At 44.6% G+C, this 12,047-nt stretch overlaps 1 long non-coding RNA gene across 1 annotated transcript in view; it reads right to left on the bottom strand.

Annotated features, from left to right (window-relative positions):
- The window catches only part of LOC309518578, a 28,558-nt gene extending 19,217 nt beyond the window's left edge, over window positions 1-9,341 (bottom strand). The window contains exons 1-3 of the long non-coding RNA XR_014213517.1: window positions 9,125-9,341; window positions 7,933-8,259; window positions 4,998-5,062 (exon numbers count right to left, since the gene is read on the bottom strand). This is a non-coding gene — a long non-coding RNA (uncharacterized lncRNA). The remainder of the gene's footprint in view (window positions 1-4,997; window positions 5,063-7,932; window positions 8,260-9,124) is intronic.
- Window positions 9,342-12,047: the final 2,706 nt, after the last annotated feature.

The following is a 12,047-nucleotide window of genomic DNA, read 5'->3' as shown; positions in this document are numbered from 1 at the left end:
TTTTCACCTCTCAAAGAATTTCTGAAATGAGGAGGGGAGGAAGGAAGGTGGTCCCTTATTGAAATCTACTAAACTAATTTCAGATTTCAGCCAAATCCCACCCTTCAAACAACAACAAGAACAACAACAGCATTACACAAACTCAATAGCTTGCTGGAGTGTTGTTAGGAAAGTGGTGCAGGGTCCCTGGAGGTGGAAAATAGATCTGACCCACATGTGTGTAATTAACATAAGAAAATGTGGGTGCCTGGATTCAAGAGGCAGGGCTCTGCGCACTCTCTTGAGTGAGAGAGCCTCCAGCAGAGTAAAAATCACTTTCAGAGTGGAAAATAGGTTTGCATATCCCACTTAGTCGGCTTTAAAGCTCTTGTCTCCCTCCCTTTACCCCTCTCGTAATGACCAGACCACACACTGTTAAGTAAGCTTTATATGCTTAACTTACTAAATCCAAAGGTCTGGCTCATGAGAACACAGGTAGATTGCTCTTGTTTTGGTGCTAAAACATGGACAGATTACAACGGGTCAAGATAATGTTTGAAGAACCAAGAATGTGATGATGGCATGGGAGGATTTTAAACAAATGTTGGACAGTTATCTGCCAAGGATTCTTTAGCTGCAATTCATTGCATTGTAGAGGAGATTGGACTGGATGAGGCTTGGGGTTTCTTCCAACTCAACTACGGTTCTCGGATCTTAAAGACTGACAAATGTATTGTGCCTTGTGGTCTCATGTGCCAGCAGCCACTCCAGAGTGTTTTTTGGGGGTGGGGCAAGATCTTCCTTAACCAACCCCTCCTAAGCTGCCCCGAAGCTCCTCCTACTTAGGAGGCACAAGCCAGACAGGTTCAGGTGCCATCAAAGCCAGTCAAGATGGATGAAGGCATACAATATCATCACATGGCCCCATTGTGCAAATAGCATTCAAATCGAAATTATCTGATCGTAATTCGAGGGATCTATTTATGAAACATGCCGTGGGAGATGTGTGTGTAAGTGTAATCTGTGGAAACAGGTAGCAGGATGCCCCCTAGACAATGAACATGGGAAAAGCACGGTCTGCATTGTCACAGTGGATTAATAAGTGACTTATATGTACGTTGAACCATTCATCAAACCCGCCGGCCAGCCATTGTGTTGACTCCAAAGCAAACAGACGGTTTACTCAACAGAACACCGTTACTCCTATTAAGAGGGATAATGACATTTTAAGCACATTGTGTCCAGCCTTGGGCACTTTACCTCTTGACTACAGCTACTGTGCAAAGGAGCCTTTGGATTTTGCTGATATGGCTGGCAAAGACTCCCTCCCCCCTCCTGCAACGCTCTTTGGTTTGTTTGTTGTTTATCTGCATAATATTCCTTTTTCTTTTTTTTCCAATGGGGAAAAAAATGGGAAACTGGTTGAAACTGAAATTCACAGATGCCAAGAACAGAAAAACAAACAAATTCAGGCACTGATTCTTAATAAGCTACATAATATATCCTACGAATCTTTTTAAGGCTGTGGTAACTGATGAAGACCCTCAGGGAACAACGGTGTAAATACTCATTCCCCAGCCCTTAAATGTCACCAGAATTCATTATAATTCCAGATTTGAGATCACTTTCACTCATTTTTAAGGAACATTTAAATCTTGGAATTCATCCCCCTGTGCCTGCAGTTTATCCCAAGATTTGGAGATTGGGTGTCTTTGAACCCTTTTTGTCCTCGGGGCTATTATGGGAGTGATGGATGGGGGAGAAACCCAAGCCCTCCTGCATTAAGAGGGCAGCCTGTTTGCTCTCTGTCAGCAGCATGTTAAAAGCCCCAGCCGCCCCGGAAGGCCCGTCTTGCTGATACGATGTTAAGCCAACATCCTGTCCACATATAGAATTACAGGGCACTTTATATCGGAGCAACAGAGTTCACCTTGTGTTCCCCGAGCTCAGTTTCCCAGCCGCCCATCTCCTTTTCAAAGGCACAGAAATAAATGCAGGATGCAACAGGGACTGGGAGTATTCACGCAAAAGAGGACGGCACTTAAGAAATTTGTTATAGAAATACCTGCAAGATTACCTCGGAGTTTCATATTAATTTTCCAGGAGTTGCCAATACATAAATATTTGCATTTTATCATTAACATATTGTCATGAATATTGTCTTTAGAAGCACCACATTCTGAAAAATCCCTCTTGTTGGTTTTTTAAAAAAACTGTTCTCCATCAGTTAATGGGAAAAGAAACTGCCTTCCAAAATGATCAAAAGGGAAAGAAGATTTCAATGAAATTCTCATCGCTGGGTTGCCTCATGCTTACCTTACTTTTGAGGTGGCCAAGGAAGGAGTTGTGAGGATGAGTGAGACAAAAGTTCAACGAAGTCTGCTTTTAAATGAGAGGTGATCTAATCTGCCTAATTATGCAAATCAAAACACCTTCCTTTGAAAGTAACAATTCTTTGAATTTTGCAACGCAGTTCTTCAGCCAAACAATGCGTAGGAAAATGCATCTAACAGAATAAAATGCATATACATATTAGTGAAAATATCAATATGCACTATACCAGGAGAATGCACGCAGTAAAGAAAATTGCATACAAATCAGGAGAAATTCGTGCTAAAATGATGAATAACTTCCATGAGAACTTATTTAAAAAATAAATAAATCACAAGCTGACGTGTAGAACCTAAGACTAGAAACAGGAGAAGTAGAAAACAGAGAGAAATCAAAATTGACATATCCCAACTTTTCTGCCAAGTTGTTTTTTCAAGGCAGGGAAGATGGGATGAAGGAGAGGCCGGTGGGGGGGGGGGTAGACTCGTTGACCTTCCAACTCTACAATTATATTATTCTAAACAGCACTTGGGACTCCTCCCCATACTGCCCTTCCTAGGGCACATCCTCCATGTTGTGGTGGAGCCCTGAATAGCCAGCGAGTCAGGCAGAATTGGCTCCTCCAGAGTCATGATCAAGGGGGTGGAATAACCCCCCTATGACTAAAGGTTTCAGCAATTGGGTGAGAAGGTGAGAAGAAGACAACATGATAGAAGTTTTAAAAAATTATGCACGGCATGCGGAAAGCAGATGGAGAAAATTTTTATCTCTCATATCATCAAGATCTTTGGAAGATTCAATACAGATTTTTTAAAAAACATTCTTCTTCACACAGTGCAAAATTGAACTATGCTGCCCCAGGAAGCAGTGCTGGCCACCAATTTGGATGGCTTCAAAAGAGGATGAGATAAATTCATGGAGTCATGGAGGAGAGGGCTATTGGCTATGCTATCCTCTGCTTCCACCATTGCTCATTTCCCACAGACATCTCAGTGGGAACAGGATGCTGGACTAGGTGGGCCATTGGCCTGATCCAGCAGGCTATGCTTATGTTATTATGATGGGGAAGCACCAGGCATAGGGCTTGATATGTACCACTTTCCAAATGTCCAATAATACAGAGGTAGTCTCCACCATGATAGCAGGGCCAGGGTGGGAGAGTGCTAGAGCTCTGTCAGTTAAAGCTTTATTCTCTGCTCAAATGCATAAACTCAAGGAATTCTGCTATAAATCTGCTTGAAGATAATGTATTCATGAGACGTGTGTTTGTGTGTGTGCATGAGAGAGAGAGGAGCTCTGAGTAGCTCTTGCCATCCCTAACCCATACAGAACAGTCCCTAACACCCAGCTGGCTGGCTGTGGACAGTGATTTCCTGATGACAGACCCTTGTCAGAGAGAGACCGGCCTTTGATCACTTTCCAAAATGGCCATCACAGCCTCAGAAGAAGGCCTGACTGTGGCCTTTCCCAGCTCGGGTCCTTGCTAATCCCCTCCATTAGGTCCTCCAATCTCCCTCGTCCTGGGTTACCCATTAGCTGCTTGTATTTCAGAGTGCTCAAGCAGGCCGGCCATTGCTCCCGGCACCTGCTGCCCAAAGAGTATTTGCAACCAATCCCTCAGGCCTCTCTTTGGTGCCATTAGCAGCGGCTTTCATGACAGCTGTGGGGAACAGGTGCTTGGCTATTATATTTAGCTGCCAAACCCAATTATGTCTGTGAAGACAGAGGCAGCACCCTGAACACCAAAGAGGCGGGGAACAAAGACTCCCACTGCCCTGCAGAGAATCCTGGAAACTGTAGTTTAAGGGTGCTGGGAATTGTAGCTCTGCGAGGGGTAAACTACACTGTTGCTCAGTTCATACATATGGCTGTTGATCAGCTGTGTTTTGAGCGCCAGGCAGCGTATTCTCACCTCTGCTTCTGAGATAATGTTGACATATGCTTTCCGAGTGGCAAGGGGCCTGAGCAAAGAAGGCCCCGCCTGTCCGCAGACGTGTACAGGTTGTGACTCAATCCTCATTGCTACTTAGCTGGAAGGGGCTCAAAGGGTCATCTACTTCGCCCCCTACAATACTTGGGGGGAGAGTGCCAGCTAGCAAGCCAACAGCGAGGGGGTGAAAAGATGAGCTTCAATGAGGTCTAAGACAATGGACTTCCTGCATTGCAGTGGGTCAGGCTAGTTGACCCCTCAGATCTCTCCCAACCCTACCTTTTTACAAGTCCATGATTTCCTTTTTCCCTTCCCATCCTGCCCTATGCCGCAGTTTTCAGCAAGTGAATGCCCATCTTCTAGCATTTCCTAAGCAGCCATTCCAATACAGTGGTACCTCGGGTTACATACGCTTCAGGTTACACACTCCGCTAACCCAGAAATAGTGCTTCAGGTTAAGAACTTTGCTTCAACATAAGAACAGAAATCGGGCTCCTGTGCCGTGGCGGCAGCAGGAGGCCCCATTAGCTAAAGTGGTGCTTCAGGTTAAGAACAGTTTCAGGTTAAGAACAGACCTCCGGAACGAATTAAGTGCTTAACCTGAGGTACCACTTTATCCATCTAGGGTTCTTCCTGCTGTTGGTATATTCACCCCACTCCCACTCTGTGCCTGACAGGCCAATTCTCTCACACATCATGCCCAAAGCCCCAGGGGAAAGCTAGGTTATTTTTTTCTTTTCTTGGTGGTGCTACTCACAACAGAAGCCATCAATTGCTCATGCCCAGATCTTCTCCCAGCTTAATCTTTTAAGTGTTTGGGTTCTGCAAAGGAGTCAGAGAATTCAGCACTTAACACCTTAAGAGGAAAAAGAACTGCAGGATGGCTTTCCGCCCCCTCATTTGGAAAGTCTATTTAAGCAATTCTGGTTTAGCATCTGTGTCGGTGTTGACACCCACAGCTGAAAGATGAGATTGAGGCTGGGAAATACATGGAAACAAGCTGGGAGGGGGGGGGTCTTATTATGGGCTACCAAGCCAGACATCTTAAAAGCTACTCTCTAAGAAAACATTTGCCCGCCTGGCATCTTACAGATGTTTTGGACTTCATTTCCCATCAGCCCCCTTCTACTGACATCACCGTCATAATCATTTTTAGCATTTATATCCCACCTTCTCCAAGGAGCTCATGGTGGCCTCCTCAGTTCAACTCTCCTCATTTAATCCCCACAACAACCCTGTGAAGTAGGTCAGGCTGAGAGGCCCAAGCTCACCCAGAGAGCTTCAAGGCCCAGTGGGAAGATTTGAACCCTGGTCTCCAACACTCTAGACACACTGCCTCTCTTTTTTCAAGACCTTCCTGATGCAGCACAGCTTCGTGAGGGAGTTGAGGAAACAGTCGGCCCAATTCGGCTCAGGGTGAGACACCAGCCAGCCCACAGAACTCTATAGAAGGCACAAGGTTTTATTTATTATTATATTTATATCCCACCTTTTCTCCAAGGAGCTCAAGGCAGCATGTACACACTTCACCCATTTATCTGTACAACAACCTTGTGAGGTAAGTTAGGCACGGAATAGAATCATAGAACCTTGAGATGGCCTTGAGGGTCCATCTAGTCCAACCCTCTGCAATGCAGGAATGTTTCACCCAATGTGTGGCTCAAACTCACGACACCCAGGATTAAAAGTCTCATAATCTACTGACTGGGCTAGAGATAGCATGAAGCCCAGGGTGGGCTTTGTGGCTGTGTGGGGAATTTGAACCCAGGTCTCCCAGGCCCACCACATAGGTTCTCCTGCAGAGGCTGAAGGGTGCTGTATGAAGTCTAAAATAGGCATACAGTGGTACCTCAGGTTAAGTATTTAATTCGTTCCAGAGGTCCGTACTTAACCTGAAACTGTTCTTAACCTGAAGCACCACTTTAGCTAATGGGGCCTCCTGCTGCTGCCGTGCCGCCGGAGCACAATTTCTGTTCTCATCCTGAAGCAAAGTTCTTAACCTGAGGTAATATTTCTGGGTTAGCGGAGGCTGTAACCTGAAGCGTACTCAAGGACAGGATTGTGTTGCTTGGTACTCAAGGACAGGATTGTGTTGCCGATGATTTTTGTCATATTGGGAGGGAGGCTTAGGAAAGGAAGAATAATTCCTTTTGCTTTGGTTTTGTCACTGTCTGAAATGGTTCAAATATTTCTGGGGCACATATTCCTGCCTTCGGGAAGAGTATTTATATAAGAATGCATATTTATGAGACTGTCATAGATCAAGAATACTTTTTTTTTTTAAAGGGAGATGCAATTATCTTCTAAAAGTTTAGCTTTATTTTCATGCTAATGAACACGTTGGGTTTTCTTCTTTTTCTTTTTTCCCCCAAGACAGCTAATTGGCTTTGTGCTTTATCCGCCAGCCTTGGCTGCCTCATTAAGGGCGCCTCAATTTGCACGTAAGCAAATTCAAAAGGAAGCTTCTTTGCTTCAGGTGGATGTGTGTGTGCTCACTTCCAAGGGATGGACACACACACACACACACACACACACACACCAGTAAAAATATAATGCTTCCCAAGCACTTCCTACCCCTCTGAAAAGCAAATTATTTTTGAAGGAGCTCACAGGAACCTCTCACTGCCAACCAGAAGATGTAAGTGAAGCAGACTCATTAACACACACTAGAAACCCAACCAGAGGCCATAGGAGCGCCAGTGGTGGTGTAGTGGTTAGATTGGTTAGTATGAAATGGGGGAGAGGAGGACCATTAGAGGTCACAACACCTGGGTCCTCTGCAGTTTCAGAACCATCTTCAAAAGCAGCCCTACATATAACGCCTAGAGCCCAGGCCCAACAGTTCATCTGCTAAGACTGAATTCTGCCTAGACTGTGTGAGTCAGCTCTCTGAAATCTGCCCATCATTCACGCTGCAGCCTCCTGGCAGAATTGATGAGAGCCAGTGTGGCGTAGTGGTTAGAGAGTCGAACGGGGACCTCGGAGACCAGGGTTCAAATCCCCACTTGGCCCTGAAGCTCATTGGGTGACCCTTGGGCCAATCACTGCCTCTCAGCCTAACCTACCTCGCTGTGTTGCTGTGGGGATTGAATGAGGAGGGGAAGAACCAAAGGTGGGATAGAAATGTGAAGAAGAAGAAGAAGAAGAAGAAGAAGAAGAAGAAGAAGAAGAAGAAGAAAGTGTCTTCATTGCCTTAGAGGATCAAGGTCACATGGAGATATTCCACTTAGCTTTCATCTCCCAGGGTCTCTGCCTGTGTAGAATTTTTCAAAAAGAGACAGGCTTGCTTTGCCATGAACTAGGTTTGCCATATTTCAAAAAGTAAAATTCCTGGACTTTTTTTAAAGAAGCCCCCAAAATTGTTGCGCTTCCTTGGGGAAACCTAACCCAAAAATAGTGATTTAAAGTTTTTTGATCTGTTTCCGCTGCTTTTTCCATCACGTTGCCATACATTCAGGTTTTCCCTGACATTTTGTCGATTCAGCAAAATTCCTGACGCCATTTTTTACACCCGAAACCCAGGTCACGTCAGAAAAAGCCTACATGAACATAGTTTCCTACAGACAAGAAAAACAAGTGGGTTCTCACTGGCTCTTCTGGAACAAGCTGCCGTATACCAAGCCAGACCATTGGTCAGTACTGTTCCACACTGACTGGGCAGTAGCTCTCCAGTGTGTCCTCCCCAGTCCTACCTGGTGATGCCATCGGAGATTCATCCTGGGACCTTCTTATACTGGTACATGCCATCCCAATCTCTGAGTGGCGAGAGAACTCAGGGGTTCCAGGCACTTACCCAGGTTCAGTTTCCTTGGAACGAGGAGACTGTTATGTACTGAAGTTCCCACCCTGGGCAGCAGGGGGATACTGTAGATAGTTTTCACTCAGGTTCACATATGCAAATAAGGGATTGAAAGTGACTTTCAGTGATTGGATAGTTACAGAAAGTGGTTACTGTTGCATTGTAGTGGAGCTCTATATAAGCAGGCTGGCTGAACCCTTCAGTTCAGTTCTGTTCTAGCCTGTGAATAAACAAGAGCTTTTTGAAGAATCGCTGTGTCGTCTGATATGTTCACCCAGAACTTAACAGAGACTGTGGTGCCTTTAGGATATATGGTTTTACTTACTCTTATATACAACTTGAGAATAAGCTGGAAGGGCTCATAGCACTAACACACACACACACACACCCAGCAGAAGTTGCTTCTCCATTAGTTTCGGCGTAGGAGCGCAGAGCAAGCAGGTCTCTACGGCTCCAGCTTCCAAGCCGTCTTCCAGCTCATACACATCTACTCTGGCTCTTATTCTTCTACCTAGAAGCTAGGTGAGAGGGGTAGAGGAAAGCCCACCCTTTTGCCTGAAGGGCATCATCACTCAGTTACAGCTCTCACAGCCTAGCTAATTCTTTTGGGATGTTGATGAGGACACTTATGTGGCCAGATCAGGTCACTGTCTTACAAAGAAACTGACTAGTTCAAACAATAGAATCTTCAGTTAAATTCTAACTGAAGTACAGGACCCCAAGTATAGAGTACTGGGTACAGGACCCCAAGAATTGGAAGGGGGCTTGGGGCATCATCCAGACTGAGCCCTCAAACCCACAACAGTATAAAATGAGATTTTCATCTGCTGAGCTACCTGGGCTTCCCCCCACCTCTTTGCCTCTCATTCCAAGAGCAGTGCAATTTGAAATCTGTCCTGATACTCACAGAGGCTTGGCCAGTATTCTGTAGGCAGCCCAGCTAGAATCCCTTGTTAAAAAACAAATACAAATCCCAGCAACTTCAATTACATATCAATTTGATTTTCCAGTGGGCCCGTCCGTAGGAAATGTTCTCAATCAAGGAACAAATTCAGATTGTAATAAAATATTATACAAATATTTACCTCAGCTCTGCCTTGACTTTAAAAAGAGGTTTGATTATTATTATCCGTGGCTCTGGCTGCCAAAGTAGTTAGCTGGCAACGCTTGTGAAAACGAGAGAAAGAGAGAGAATCACATTTTCCTCTTGCCTCTATTCCTCGCTGAACAATTTGGTTGTTTATTTTTCCCAGGCCGAGCCCAGATTCCATCATTTCCTCCTGTCTAAAAAATCCCATATGTGCCCTGATTGTTCAGACATAAAGGTGAAGGAGGCAGAGAGAGAGAGAGAGAGAGAGAGAGAGAGAGAGAGAGAGAGATCAAAATTAAATAAGATCGAGAAAGTAGGTTGGAAGCAGGGGGGTGGGGAGGAGGGAAAGAAGATTGGTTCGAAGCCACAAGGCCTCGCAAAGAATTTATTAGATGTGTTGGGTGGTAGGGCTTTGCGCCAGCTAAATTTCATATGGCTTTGCATCCAACGAAACCGTCTAGTTATACAGAATGAATATTTAATCGTGCGTGGATCAAGATGCTTTCTCCAAGGTAATTAAAGGCAGGCTTAGCTTATGCCTTGGAATTCCAGCCATCCCCGTGACCTGCTGGGTAAAGTTACCTCCCAGACTTCTTGCAAGCATTACCTGGTCACACCATGTTATCGGTGAGGATGGAAGCAAGATGCACAAACCCTCGGCCTCATATTTTATTTTAAACTGCAAGGAGGACTGCCAGACTCTTACCATGCCTCAAACAGCATTGCCCTTTTAAGCCAGTGTGGTGTTATGGTTAGAGCACTGGACTAGATCGGTGGTTTGCAAACTTTTTTGAGCCCTGACTGGATTCCATAAGCTCATCTCCAGTGCTACTTACCCTATAAAAAGAAGAGAGGCTTTCATGAGGACATTTTGATGGTCATGTAAGATAGCAAAAGCTTTCTGGGAAATGATTTATAATGAGTTGGGGGGGGAATTGAAGATAACTTTTGTTTAAAAAAAAACCCAGAAACTTTTCTTTTAGGTATAATCGGTGGAGAGATACCCAAAGAAAAGAAAATAATAATTCGTGTACGCTACTACAGCTGCTCGTATGATTTATGCCGAGAGATGGAAAGAAGAAACAGTTCCAACGAAGGAGGAGTGGCAATTAAAACTGATGGAGTATGCAGAAATGGCGAAACTTACTGGCAGAATAAGAAACCAAGGACTCAGATACATTAGTAAGAAAAAAGCAGTGTTTTAAATGTGTTATATGCAATTTTACATAGCATTTTTTTCTTTTGTTATAACGATTTTATTTCTGACTTATTTATAGCGTTTTTCCCCTGTTTGTAGATCCACTCCAAGAAGAGATACTTTTAAAAACAGAATGGGGAAAATTTATTGACTATTTGAAGATGTACTGTAAACAATTTAAAACATTAGCAGGGTCGACATAAACATGCGCAGAAAGAAATAATTAGAAGGGGAAATTAGTAAATAGGCTTGAACTGGATATGCAGTAACAAAAAGATATAAACTAAGTAACCCCAGAAAGGAGGGGAAGGAAGTCGAGGGAAATCCAGATTGGTTATGTCAAGACTTTGCTTTTCCGTTAAAATATTTGCAAAATGAGGGGGGGGGGGATAAAAAAAAAATCATGAGGACGTTTTGAAAAAAGCAAACTAATGGGCAAATGTGGCAACCGGAATGTACTATTGGAAAATGGTGTTGTGGTTGTGGCACCACTTGCCCTTCTTCTGATAGGAAATGCTCTGCAGGTGGGAGGGACCAAAAATGGGGAGTCAGTTGTGGGGAGTGAGAAATGTCCCTATTTTTGTCTGTGAAATGTTGGAGGGTATGTCCACCTCCTTTTTGCCTCTGGCCTCGCCTACCACTGGAATGCAGTCCTTGGGCTGGAAAAAGGTTCCCTGCCCCTACTCTCTACCACCAGTGGTTCCCAAAAGGGGTGGTAGGATTGCCTAGTGGGCGGGCATCAGCTATAATTAAACTTTTCATTGGGTCAGCCTTGCTACTGCATAAGCTAGCCTTCCTTGACCTGGTGATCTCCAGATGTTTTGGTCTACATCTCCTTTCTGTGTTCCAACACTGACTGGCAGCAGCTCTAGTTCTCCCGGGTTCCAGGCAAGGGGCATTCCTAGCCCCCACTTGGAAATGCCAGGGATGGAGTCAGGGACCTTCCGCACGCAAAGTGCAACTTTAATGAAGTTGCCCTGGCTCTCCTCCCGCCCATTATTCAAAAAACGAGGCTGAGAAAAACATTGCTGTTGTCAGCACCGAGGTCAAACAGATTACAGGGTGCTCAGCGGAAAGCTATGATCTGAAGGCAAAGTCTGTACAGTACCATGGACCCTGTTATCTTCTGGAAGGGTTCGTGTTAACTCCGGTCACATAGTATAATTAAGATATGAATTCTGATTTCTGAGCCATGCAGCCTTTTCAAGGTCAAAAAACAAGTCCAGACGCAAGCATTATCTCGGCGCTATACAGCTGATTGCTTCATCTACATATGAAATGAAACATAATTAATATTTGACATGCACAGTCAGTTGCTAAACATCCCCCCCACGCACTCCCCAACTCCTCTCTATTAATCTGTTAGTTGCATCAAGCATGTTTCACCTGATAATAAACTGCCAAAGTCTCAAATCTCCAGTGAGATAAAACTCTCATCAGCAAGACCAGAAGGCAAAAAAGTTTAACTGGGTGTTGGTGCCCCACCTTGCAGCAAGTTTGGGGAAACAATAATTTTTCACTTAAATTGAGTACCGAATGAGCAGTGCTAGGATATGCCAAGGAAGAATGCTTGCCAAGTGGACTAGGGATCCAATGTGAGCTCACAGGTGCCCCAAACTGAGAAGAAAGGCTCAATATTGTTTTTAAAATGGCCAGTCTTGGTGCTGGTTGGCCTGGCCTCGGAAATCCTAGCACTGCAAAGGATTCAGGACCCGTGAAA

The sequence above is a fragment of the Podarcis vaucheri genome (genome assembly GCF_965113315.1).
Source record: "Podarcis vaucheri genome assembly, chromosome: 14".
NCBI lineage: Eukaryota > Metazoa > Chordata > Lepidosauria > Squamata > Lacertidae > Podarcis > Podarcis vaucheri.
The sequence above is the reverse complement of the archived record's forward strand: the minus strand, read 5'-3'. Positions and strand labels throughout refer to the sequence as shown.